Here is a 13,019-nt window from a genome sequence, read left to right on the forward strand (position 1 = left end):
TTGATCACTCAGAACTTGAGACAAATACTTTTTTACTGTAGTAATTTCTTGGATATCTAATATTGAGTAAATTTATTATAAAAATTTTGACTGCAGAAAAAATTATTTCTAGTTGGTATTTTCTGTATTTAACCTACAGAGTTCAGTAGTAACTAGGTACATTTACTTGAGTATCTTTTTTGAGAAAACACACATTTAGGAGTATTTTTACTATGCTGTACTTGTTACTTTTACTTACCGGTAAGTAATTTTATTACTTTTAAGTAGAAATTTCTGGATTTTCTGTCCACTGAATGAAAAACAAACATGTTTTAACCAAAAATTCACCAAACATGGAGACACACCTGCAGTTTCTGTTAGTTTCATAAGTTATTTTTATTGAAAAAATAAATAAAAATTAGAAAAATTATTTCTTTTCCTATTTTATTATATAAATTATTGTCATTTTTGTCCTTAAAATACTAAATTTTCTGCTCTAATGTTATATCTTATGATATAATTTTTTGATATTAAATGGTTGGTTATTTGATCAGTCACTCTGAACTTCAGTAAACTTTTTACCAAACGTTTCTTTACTCTTGAGTAATTTCTTGGATATCTGCTTTTTATTTCTTGTTGAGTAAAAGTTCCTTGTAGTAGTGCTACTCCACCCACCTCTACTTTACTTTCTACTCAGTGTTTTGTTTGAAGCGGAGACGGTGGAGAGGTTTTGGATTTCACAGAAAGTTGCTCTTTAGCGGTTTGTGGTTATCAGCGTGGAATGGTTCTTGGAAGCCAGATGGGATTAGGAAAGCTGGATCGGTGGAGCGCGTCGCATGATTTCCCTCCAGATCTGCCCGTTTCAGGGATCGGATCTAAAGCCCAGAGTGGATGTTCTCACAGCTCATATCTCAGACTTGTTTCGTTCCGCTGCTCCATCTTTACGATGTCTGCATTATGGGTAAATGTGACGGAGAGATTGGCTCTCAGGGGTTTACAGTAGGAGGTGATGGCGGCTGGTGAGGTTGTTATAGAGCTAAAAAGGGCAAAGGATTCGCAATTTGTACAATAAAAATACAGTTTAAAAACTGAAATACTCCAAAATATTTTATTCATTCATTCAAAAAATACGTAATTAATTCACAGTGGTGCAGTTGGTAGAGCTGCTGCCTTGCAGCAAGAAGGTCCTGGGTTCGATTCCCGGCCTGGGGTCTTTCTGCATGGAGTTTGCATGTTCTCCCTGTGCATGGTGGGTTCTCTCCGGGTTCTCCGGCTTCCTCCCACAGTCCAACAACATGACTGTCAGGTTAATTGGTCTCTCTAATTCAAATCGTTTTTATTTTGTGACGACCAGCTAGAGCAGGGGTGGCCAACCCTGGTCCTCGAGAGCCGGTGTCCTGCAACTCTTAGATGTATCTCTACTTCAACACACCTGAGTCAAATAATGAGGTCATTAGCAGGACTCTGGAGAACCTGACTGCACTGAGGAGGTGATTCAGCTCTTGGATTCAGGTGTGTTGGATCAGGGAGACTCTAAGAGTTGCAGGACACCGGCTCTCCAGGACCAGGGTTGGCCACCCCTAAGCTAGAGCCAGGAGGCGGAGTTTATCTTCTCCCTGTCAACATAGCCTGTCTTGAATGCTAAGGCTACTTAGCATGGCCACCAATGATGATGGAAAAACTGATTTTCTTTTACTGCAAGTGTTTCTTCTCGATTAACACATTTTGCAGCACATTCAGGAGGTTGATTGACAGCGCTAAGACCCGCCTCCTGGCTCTGATTGGTTATTTTTGGTCCATTTCTTCAGACAGCAACAGTAACTCAGGGAGAAAGTGGAGGAAATCGATCTTTTTACAGGTTATCTGTCTCATAACAAACTGTCATGACATGGTGACACTGTTAACAAATATATAATATAACTTTTAAAAAAGTCACGTACTCCAGCTTTAAAGAGCCCTAAACAAGGCTGGTGTTAATGCAGCAGCAGCAGCAGCAAATGAGGTGGATTAGCAAAGCTGGGACTTGAAGCGTCTAGTTATGTTCAGCTTACAACCAAACAAAACCAGCCGAGGTGCTTAAATCAGTGAATATCCAACATCATTTAATATTTTTAACATTAAAAAATATATCTTTTGCAGAGAATTGCATGGATGGAATCTGAAAATCCAAATCTTGTTCTACCATGTCAAGCTCTATAAGCTGAAGGTTAAACTGTTCTGAGAAAACGCAGCTCCTGCATCAGGCGAACATGATGCCGGTGTTCAGCTCGGCGTAAGGTTGTGTCTCAGATGCCTGTCGGAGCTGCGGGAGGTTAAGAGCATCCATCGTTTGTCCTTAACTGTTTGCAGGATTCTGTCAAGCTGTCAAGTCGGTTCCACGGTTCAGGCGTTTTGAAATCCTCATCACTGATGCTGCACAGATGACTAAGTGGGATCAGAACACACGATTACTCCGAGGACAGTTTCTCTTCAAGGGCTCTGCCGTCTTTTACAGTTGAGTAGAAAACGATGCAACCCTGAGGGATTATTATCACTTTGGTAAACGCAGCCTGACGACTGGCTGCTGAAAGCTTCATGTACATTTAATATGAAAAAATAAACCATAAAATGATTCCTGAATGTTTTAATTTCCCTGATTCCTTCCTGGTCACTTATAGAATGAAGACATTTTATTTAAAGTTTAATGTAACATCACATAAACAAAACCGGATAAACTTCCTGTAGTGTAGAAAGACAGTAAAATTAAAACTCTTGGGCAATAATGGTTGGCTCTGCACTGCAAAAATGGAAAACACCACCAGGTATTTCTTGTCTAATTTTTAGAGCATATATCTTAAAATAAAACAAGACTAACTTAAATTAACTTTTTGCTGCAAGATAGGAGGTTGTTTCAATTTATTAATTCCTTAATGATGATGAAAAGTTCTACTTCAAGATTATTTCAGTTTTAGCACAATTTTTCCATGTTTTGAGTTAAATAATCTGCAAGGGAAACTAGAACTTTTTAATCCATATTAAAGAATTATTAACTTAAAACAAGCTCTTCCATCTTGCAGAAAAGTTACTTGTCTTATTTCAAGAGTGGTAAGATACTTTTACTAGAAACAAGACCAAAATCATTCGGTAAGATTGTGTTTTTTCAGTGCATCCTTGCTAAAGTTAAGCTCTAACTCCTTTTAGCACAAAACAATAATAGTCTTTTCCAGCATCCAGATCGGCCAGATAAAGCAGAAATTAATTCCCAGTGGGCCGAAAGAAGCAGCTTTGTCGACCATCGATGCCGTTTTGTGGATGTGCGTCAAATTTACCGGAATGCGCGAATACAAAGGTTCCGGTCGCAATTAATTGCGTTAAAACATTTAAGGAGTTGAAATATATGTAAATAAATAATCAAAATTAACAAGTTAAAGTGCAAATACTGATTATGTTTTTAAAAAACAATAAGACAAAAACTTTATTTATGCAAACTAAATCAAAAGCTAAATTTTTCTTTAAATCAAGACAGTCCATCCTGGCTGCCTCCTCCACTGAAGACAAAGCCGTCTGGTCTCTGCAGCTCCCTAACCGACATGATGGATCCCTCGTTGAAAGATCCCTTCTGTCATCCAGACTCCCAATTAGAGCGCCTTGCTACGGCTGACCGGCCCACACCCAGAGGCAGGAGGCCGGCATCAGTCACTCAGCAGACCGCTGCGACTTTCCTGGTGGTTTGATCCATCAGTCATCTGACGCGGCAGCAGCAGCAGCAGCTTGGTGCAGGATGCCGACCTCTCCGGTGAGACGCGCCCAGACTGACTGAAACATTTCCTCTTCTCTGAGCTTTTTGCACAGCTGGAAGTCAGACACTCCCACCCACCTGAACCCTGAGAGTAAGACCGCATATTGTGGCCTTTATATTGAAAAAAAATTAATACTGTGATGACGCCAACACCGCAGATGTTGAAAACGGTTTATTAGAATAAATACAAGCTGCAGCTCACCTCCTACAAACCGGTAGACTCAACTGATAGCTTCACTGCTAACACAACTCCTCTTCCGGTTCTGGTCCGTCAGGAGCAGTGTTGGCATAGTTACTTTGAAAAAGTAACTTTAATCGGACTACTGATTACTCCTTGAAAAAGTAACTTAGTTATATTACTGACTACTTGATTTGGAAAGTAACTAAGTTACACTAAAAGTAACTTTTTAGTTACTTTCAGCACTAACCTCCAGCAGCTCCACAGCTCAGATGGCTGCACAGATTTGTGACACTTATCTTAATATTAAAGTAACTTTAATCATACTTATGATTGGTCCACTTGAAAAAAGCTAACTTGATTATATTATTGCATCAACTATGAAGGTTGAACTGCATTACGGTAAAAACATTAACAAAGACACAGCGGGACGGATCATCCGGGAAATGATGGACAGAGAGAGAGACTGAGTAAAACTCTCTTAATGACGGACAAATTCTGGGATTTATTATGAGTCTCTGATTATTTCCAAACCCAAATGAGCAACTTCACGTTCAAAAACGAGCCAAAAAAGGCGCAACCCGCCACTCATTAAATCTGCCAGCGACTTTTTAAAAAAAAGGAAGCCCAAAGCCGCTTATAATAATCGGACTTGGCGACAGAAACTCAAAATAGTTCCAGTTTTTCCACCAACAAAATCTCCAAATTTACATTTCTGTCGCATAGAGACGTCGGTCACTCGACAAGACGAGTAGAGGAAATACGATTAAATTACAAAAGAAGATAGTAACGCACAGTGATTTTGATAAGTAATTGTAGTCTGACTACTCGATTTGAAATAGCAACGCGTTATATTACTCGTTACTGAAAAAAGTGGTCCGACGTCAGTAACGCGTTACAAATTAACGCGTTACTGACATCACTGGTCAGGAGTCAGCAGAGTCAGACAGGGGAAACCCAAAACTCTACACATAATAATAAGGATCACAAAGCAACTTATAACAATACACATAACCACATGGACCCCTGCAGAACTAAAACACAGAATCGCTACAGTACATTTAAACCAAAAAACTCAGATTTAAAAAAAATTAATCTCAGAAATGTTCTAGAAAAAAACAAGAATGTTTCCGAGCTCAAAAAGTCAAACATTTCCACACAGAACAAACTCAGAAACTTTGAGATTAATCTAAAACGTTTTTAGAAAAGAACAGAAATTTTCTTAAACTTTTTTCTAGAAAATTTCTGAGATAAATTTTTTGTGCAAGTGTTTGACTTGTGGAGATCAGAAATATTGTTTTATTTTTAGATTGTTCTAAAAATTTCTGTTTTTTTTTTTCAAGCAAATGTCCAACTTTTGAAAAATTGTTCAAATTTTCCAGAAAAATTCAGATTTTTTCTTTTTATAGATGATTCTAGAAAATTTCAGTTTTCTGGATATTTCTGAGTTTCAAAAGTAAAAAATTTTGACTTTTGGAAATCCTCCGAGATTTATCTCAAAGTTAATATATTTTGTAACATTTTCAACTTTTCAAACTTGGACATTTCCACATTTTTCCAGAATTTTTCTCTGAGTTTTTTTTGTCAGAATTGTACTTTTCTGCCTGCAGTGGCTCTTGTATGCATGTGCTGTTTGTGTGTGTGTGCGTGTGTGTGTGTGTGCTGGGTATTTTTTACAGTGTAGCTGTGGCTCCATCATCGCCTCCTCGTTTGAGGGTTTGATTTCCGCCGGGGTTTCCGACATTCGGCTCCATGCGCTCGGTTGAGCAGGAACGCCGTGAAGGTCGTTGATGTTGGCAGCAGAGAGGAAATGTAGCAGTGAAAGAAAACACCGACTGGCTTGTTGCTTCTTCACAACATTTACAGAAAGCAAACGTGATTAAATGTGAGTTTGTTTTGTTGGGTGACAGTTTATTTAACCAATAAGAAGGAATATATCTTAAAAGGAATATAACTTTCATGGCATTTTAAAAAGAAATCTTATTTGCACATTTTTACCAACAAGGCAGCTTGAAGTGCTTTACATGACTGGAAGAAAAATAAGAAAAATAAGCATTGTGTTGGGAAATCGGGGAAAATGATGACAGTTTTGCCTGTTTTGCAGTTTTGTGATGCATAGACGCTGAAGCTACTTTGCCGTGTTTGGTTCTGGTTCTGCTTTGCATCAGAACCAGTAGACCTGAGAGGTCTGGGAGGTTGATGAAAAAAAAACAGCAGATCTTTTATGTATTTAAGCCATTCAGTTAATAAACTAACAGAAGTATTTTAAATGCAAACGCCTGGATGAGTTTCTCTAGATCTCGCTGGGACTTTAGTCCTTTTATGTTCTTTAGTTGATAGAAGACCGACTTCGTAACCGTCTTTATGTGTCTCTGAATGTTCAGGTCAGAGTTCAACCTGATCTCTAGTTTGTGCGTTGATTCTAGATCTTTATCTCTAGATCATTCCTCTTTAACTTTAGTTTTATTTCTCTTCAGCTGAAGAAAGTATTGGCAGATCCACACTGATTTATTTTTAAATAATTTTGTACAGAAATAACATCTGTGCACCAGATTTCACTCGGAAACATTTTGTTTCAGTTTCACCTGGTTGAAATTCTGTTAAACAAATCACCTTTTGCTCTTCAATCTAACCCTAACCCAGAAAGCGTTGAGCTTTTTTATGTTGGTGTTGGAAGTATTTTTTATTTTTACTTTTTGCTACAAATGATGAAGGAAACCAAAACCAAGCAACAATAATGTTAAAAATAAGTAAAAAAAGAATAAACCTTTAAAAAACAAACAAGCAAATAAATAAAGTAATATATGTAACTACTGAATTATTTATTACAGTATGTGAAAAATAATTCAGTGTAAGAATAAGAAATATTTGCATCTTTTAATGTATTTCTACTATTGTATAAAAAAAATCTGCTCGTTTTTTTAAAACTGATTAATCGATTAATCGCTAGTTGCAGACAGTAAGAGACAATAAGAGCGATAAATCTTTACTCCTAAAGGACTCCAGCATGAAGTCGTGCTGCCTGGCTGCATATTGAGTCAGCAGAGTGAAAATGGCCGTGCTTTAAGGTCCTAAGGCGCCGCGTTGAGCCGGAGGGGAGCAGCAGATTTCAGCGGATTCCACTTGTTTCCTGCACGGAGGAACAGGTTCATCACGCCGCCGAGGCGCCTCGCGCTGCAGGCTCAGCATTCCTGAGCTGACGGCAGATAGATCAGCCGCCATGTTAACACCTGAGGCTGGTGCACTTTAACGCCCCTCAGCTGAAAAATGACCTGTGTTTATGAAGTGCGCCTCGTCGGACCCGGTTCAGTTTTATTTTATTTATTTTGGCAAACGAGAAGGACAGACTGCAATGAGAAACATCAATTAGCCCCTTCTCAACCAAATATTTTAACCAATCAGCTAATTTGAGCTCTACGGAGCCCCCTAGAGGACATGAGGGGAAAATGTTCTTTTGCATTAAATCACAATAAATGGTATTTTCGGTACAACATAGACCAGAACAATTTAAATTTGCACATTTAAAGAATCTCGGTGAAAACGTGTTTCTACATTCTGAAAGAAAACTGACTGAAAATCAATCTATAACTGCGTGTTTATGTTTGTTTATGTAAGGTTATGGGACTGCGCATGAAAACGGCCCTTTGTTAACCATTCAGGCTACTGAAAAAGACACAATCAGACGAGTTTATTATTCCAGGAAAAGAACTCTAAAAGAATCCTAATAGTTTTGTTTCTTTCTTCGAAAAGTTTTTGATTATTAAGAGGGATGGAAAGAGATGGGAAGCTCATGTTTGACCTGTTTTCCTTTTGCATTCTGCACACAAGTTTGTGGTGCATTTTATCCCAAAGTCAAAAATAAGTAAAACTTCAGTTTTCACAAACGAGATACTAACTTCAGTAAAAAAAATACTCAAGTAAAATTAAAAAGTACAGCTAAGTAAAAATATGCTTGAAAGTAACTTTTTCCAAAAAGTTATTCAAGTAAGTAACATGAATAACTTTTCAAATTGTTCATTAGCTAACAAATAGATTCACAAACACAAAAACAAAAACTACTACATCTTTAGTTTCATTATGTTTCAGTTTTATAAGCGTTATAGTTTTTCCAATTAATTTCTGTTTTTATGTATTTCAGTTAACAAAAATGTTTTCTCTATTTTCAGTTTTAGCTAACTGCTAAAATGACATGAACATTGGCAGTAGCCAATGTCCAATGTTGGGGCGGCTTAAAATATGTTTTGTGTGTGTGTGTGTGTGTGTGTGCGTGTGTGTGCGTGTGTGTGTGTGTGTGTGTGTGTCTATACTGTGCATGTTTTCCGAACATTACTCTTCTTCTTAAAGCCTTGGGCTCGTTTTGCGTGTAGTAGTTGCTGCAGTGCGACCTGTACCTGCCTCCAGACATGAATATTCAGCAGCAGTAATTGGATGAAGTGACAGTTCTGCTGCTGAAGAGGTGCTCAGCAGATTCAGCCTGGCTTTGCCATGGGAATAATTATCCACATGATTACCATCATAATATTTACTCGTTCAACACATCAGCTCAGGTTCAAATGCTGCAAATAAGTGAGCTCAGTTCCTGGCGGTTGCTGCTGCCACACCCAGAGGTAATCAGCGCCGCATTCTGGGCGAACATTTTACCCAAACAAACTCAGCAGGGGGGAATGCCAATTCAGGAAGAGGGAGATTGCAAACATGTGTAGCAAGCAATCTGCAGAGACCGCAGAGCAATGACTTGTTCCTCTTCCAGAACAATCTAATTGACAGAAACACGTAGCAGATGTGGCGACCAGAGCCAGAGTTCTTTGCAAGAGATGATTGCAGGAAGTAAACAAAAACGGGCAGGATGGAGGAATGAGCTAATTCTCGTTATGTAACCAAATGGGGCCCAAAGAGGAACCGCTGCAGCTTTACTCTTAGTAGATACAGAGTCCATCTGAGACGAAGCAGAAACTGCTGTCAGAAACTCAGCAGCACAATCAGCTAGCTGGGTTAGCAAGCTAACTAAATACTTAGCAATATTTAGCTTAATAAACAAATATTAGAGCTCAATATTAACTTGTAAACTAATTATTTTTGCACTGAACTAAATATTGCTTGCAAGGTAAATATTTAGTTTAGGGCATATTTTTATAAAATATCATCTCTGCTGCCTTGATATTGAGTTGTTAGCATGTCAAGACAAAGATGAGACTGAACAGTCTTCAGTCAGGGGGATCTTCAGACTTGTTGCAGCACTGAGTGCTACCAGACATCCTTCCTGCCCACCAACAAATATCTATAATATCTTTATAGATATTCAGATGAATCGATAATCATTAATGAGTATCTTTGAGCAGAAAATGATCAAACACTCTGGAATCTGTTCCGACCCAAACAGCAGCTTAAATCACAGAGACACCAAACGCCTCTTCTAGCGGCGCTGCATTTGTGCATCTCCAGCGATAAACCATGTTGCTTTTTCCTCCAGAGACGGAGAAACTGAGGCACAGACGGGATGAAAGCGAGGACCGTGCGGTTTGCTAACCGAGCTGAAGTTTCCTCTGTGAACTGACAACTAAAAACGGGAAACAATCGGAGCAGAACAACATGCTCGCTTTTTCTGACCTAATTAAATCTGTGATACAGAAATCCTGAATGATTTACGAAGCACACAAACTAGTTTATCCCTTTAACTTTGATGAATAAACCTTGAGATTTGATCCCCTGCCTGCTTCCCTGGGCCTGTGAAGACAAGATACAGAGTTTTTATTTGAATGTTTAGCTTTCTGGAAGCTGGCTGGGATAATCCCTGTTGTAGAGGAAAATATCTGACCCAGCCAATGATTTCCGGAGACCCCGCTGTGCCTCCATCATGGATTAGAGGCGCTGAATTGAAATCAAAGGTGTGGAGAAAAAGATGCAGCCGATGTGTGGAGGAACCGACCAGGTGTGAAGCCACGCACGTCTCCTTTCATGGTTTGGTTCATCTCAAAATGCATGAAATTTCATCCCCAGGTATTTCGTCCTAATGAGGTCATTAGATCCGCGGATGCAGCTGGAGCAGAAAACGTGACCGCTTCTGTACACAAAATCTAAAATATAAATAATATATCCACCCATCTGCTCTTACAATCAGACCTGAAGGTCAGCTTTCTGAAATAAGAACCACTCGGCCTCAAAATTCAATTTCTGCTTCATTTCCAGGCTGCGTCACAGACATTAATACAGCCTCCGATTTATTCTGCACACCAGCAGCCGCTGATGTGGAACCAATAAAGGCCTTAGCAACGTTTTTAAAGGCTTTTTCAGAGTCTTTGGGACAAAGTCATCCTGACTCTCGTTGTTTTGCAAGTCTTGGTTTCATATGTGTTCATGTTGCAACTTTTTTTGGTCATTTTTGAAGATTTATTCATATTTTTTGACTCATTCTCATTTCACTTTGCCAAGATTAGCAGCAAAATCTTGGCAAAGTGAAGTTATTGGAGCCATTTTCACATAAAGATGTGAAAATGGCTCCAAACAGATGCGCAATTATACAACCGTACATCTTTGAAAAGCAAAAGTGGAGCTTCCTGCACAATCAACAAGAACGCAGAAAGTGGTTTCTGAATAGCAAGTTAACAACAAAGCAGTTGTCTTTTCCAGCAGCCATTGTACAGCGTATATTGGTGATCAAAACGCCGACAATTACAAATCACAACTGCAGATATCAAAACCCAATTAAAACCCAATTAAAATCCATGTGTCAAACTCAAGGCTCAGGGGCAAAATCTGGGCCGCTGTGGCTCTTTCTGTGGCCCTTAAAAAGTCACACATAAGCATAAATGTTGCTCTTGATCTGTGCAAAAAAACCCCAAAAAACCCCCGAAAACAATCACGACATTCTGGACGGAGTGATCAATATTGTTTATTGTTAGCAAGAACTTATTGCATGCAGAAACAGATGCTTATTAATATTTTATTAACAGTTTGTTAATGGGTTTTAGTGATACATTCTGGCCCTTTAAGAAGATGATTTTCATTTGACCTAAAATGGAAAAGGAAGAAAAATAACAGCTTTAGTTTCCTGAAAACTATTTTTTATTTGTGTTTTTGTTCTTCTTAACATTTCTGTTGGTTTTTATTATTTTATTAACTCTGACCTGAGCTGTTACAGTGTTGAGTCTTTCCTAATGACTTATGGAGTTGGTGCAGTAACCTCTAAAATCCCCTGCAGGACTGGACGCAGTTTAGCTTCCTGCCTTCTGTGCATTCATGCATCTCCACTTAGTATGAGAAGTGAAGGTCAGCGCTCTGAAATACGAAGCGGTCGACCTCAAAATTTAATTTCTGCCTCATTTCCAGGCCACAACACAGATGTTAATAGAGTCTGTTCGTTTTACACAGTGCAACCGCTGACATGTAACCGCCGCACACTGAGCTGTACGATCCGCCAAGTAAATTAGAGAGAGATCATTGATCACCCACAGCCTGAGAAAGAGGAGAGAATTAATTGGACAGATCAAAGACTGAGGAAAGAAAAATGTGAGAAATATTTTGGCTGAGGAAGCGCAGAGACAAAGTGAGAGACTCGCAGCTTTTTAAAAGACGCCCTCAGTCGGGCTCTTCGTCGTGACGCTGCTGCTGCCAGAGGAGCCACTTGAGATCTGGAGACTCTTACAAAGATTTGAGTTTAATCAAAACTTGTCTTTTATTTAAAGTTGTGTAACATGTAAAGGGCAGAATGTGGATTTTATGGACGGTGACCTTGTGCTTCATTAGGTTATGTCTATAGACAATACAAAACATGTCTCCCCCAAAACAGAATTTACCTTTGATGACCCACTTTAACCTGATCATTCTTAGATGATTTATCAAACTGGCGGTTCACAAGGTACTGCATGTAAACAACTATTTATTTGCGGTAATATGAGGTCAAAGTTCATGCTAGCTTACCAAAAGCATAATCTAGACCCATCAAATTTAAGCAATTATCGACCAATATCTAACTTACCTTTTCTGTCTAAAATACTAGAAAAAATTGTTTTTCAGCAAATCAATAGCTTTTTGGCCCTGAACAACTGTTTTGATGTCTATCAATCAGGCTTCCGTCAACATCACAGCACTGAAACTGCGCTGGTCAAAATATTCAATGACCTCCGTCTAAACACTGACCGTAATAAAATATCAATATTAGTTTTACTTGACCTGAGTGCTGCCTTTGACACAGTCGATCATGAAATTCTATTATCACGATTAGAAAACTGGGTTGGCATTTCCAGTATAGCACTAAACTGGCTTAAATCCTACCTGTCCAATAGAACCTTCTGTGTGTCCATAGGCAATTTTAAATCCAAACTGAATGAAATTACATATGGAGTTCCCCAAGGCTCCATCCTGGGGCCGCTTCTTTTTAATATCTATATGCTTCCGTTATTTCAAATTATACAAAATAATAAGATAGAATACCACAATTATGCCGACGACACACAGCTGTACATTAATCTTTCACCAGGAGATTACAGTCAAGTTCAAAAACTCACCAAATGTATTGAGCAGATTAATGTCTGGATGGGCCAAAATTTTCTCCAACTAAATAAAAACAAAACTGAAATATTAGTGTTTGGACCAAAAGAGCATAGATTAAGTATAATCCCCCAACTTCAATCCATTGGATTAAAATGCTCTGATGAAGCCAAGAATCTGGGGGTAATCATGGATCCTGATCTGAACTTTAATAATCACATCAAATCTATCATAAAAACATCATACTACCATCTAAAAAACATTGCTAAAGTTAGACGACTCATGTCCCCACAAGACTCTGAAAAATTAGTTCACGCCTTTGTTTTTAGTAGACTCGATTACTGCAACGCTATTTTTACTGGATTATCAAAAAAAGCAATAAGACAGCTCCAGCTTCTCCAGAATGCCGCTGCAAGAGTCCTGACTAAAACAAAAAGAGATCAGCATATCAGTCCAGTTCTAAGATCCCTGCACTGGCTACCCATTACTCAAAGAATAGACTTTAAAATCTCCTTAATGGTTTATAAAGTACTTCATAATAGAAACCCAGCCTACATTTCTGATCTTCTCCAATCATATATACCACTCAGACCTTTA

The sequence above is a fragment of the Gambusia affinis genome, linkage group LG21 (genome assembly GCF_019740435.1).
Source record: "Gambusia affinis linkage group LG21, SWU_Gaff_1.0, whole genome shotgun sequence".
Taxonomy (NCBI): Eukaryota; Metazoa; Chordata; class Actinopteri; order Cyprinodontiformes; family Poeciliidae; genus Gambusia; species Gambusia affinis.